This window comes from Monopterus albus, unplaced genomic scaffold, assembly GCF_001952655.1.
Source record: "Monopterus albus unplaced genomic scaffold, M_albus_1.0 scaffold378.1, whole genome shotgun sequence".
Classification (NCBI taxonomy): domain Eukaryota; kingdom Metazoa; phylum Chordata; class Actinopteri; order Synbranchiformes; family Synbranchidae; genus Monopterus; species Monopterus albus.
In genome coordinates, this window is record NW_018128258.1 from 21,645 (window position 1) to 22,325 (window position 681).

The window sequence follows — 681 nt, forward strand, 5'->3', positions numbered from 1 at the left end:
TGATCCTTTCGAAATCTGGTCCCAACATCTTCATCAGTCTCTCCACCTCAGTGAGCCTGACATTACTTTTAAATTTTAATCCTGCTTTTTTTTCCGTTTTGATTTATTCTCTCCCCTCATTTTCCTCATGTCCCCGTTCTCTGCTTCCCGTCTCCACATGCTGTCTAGTCAACTTTGAATGGTGGTGAAGGACTATAGGGTTTGCCCAGTTACTTTACCCTGTACCACTACACACTTAACCATATAGCCCAAGAACACTATGGTGCGTCCACCAATTACCGTACAGCCACTGCTGTAATAGGTACAGTGGGTACGGAAAGTATTCAGACCCCCTTAAATTTTTCACTCTTTGTTATATTGCAGCCATATGCTAAAATCATTTAAGTTCATTTTTTTCCTCATTAATGTACACACAGCACCCCATATTGACAGAAAAACACAGAATTTGACATTTTTGCAGATTTATTAAAAAAGAAAAACTGAAATATCACATGGTCATAAGTATTCAGACCCTTTGCTGTGACACTCATATATTTAACTTAGGCGCTGTCCATTTCTTCTGATCATCCCTGAGATGGTTCTACACCTTCATTTGAGTCCAGCTGTGTTTGATTATACTGATTGGATGTGATTAGGAAAGCCACACACCTGTCTATATAAGACCCTACAGCTCACAGTGCA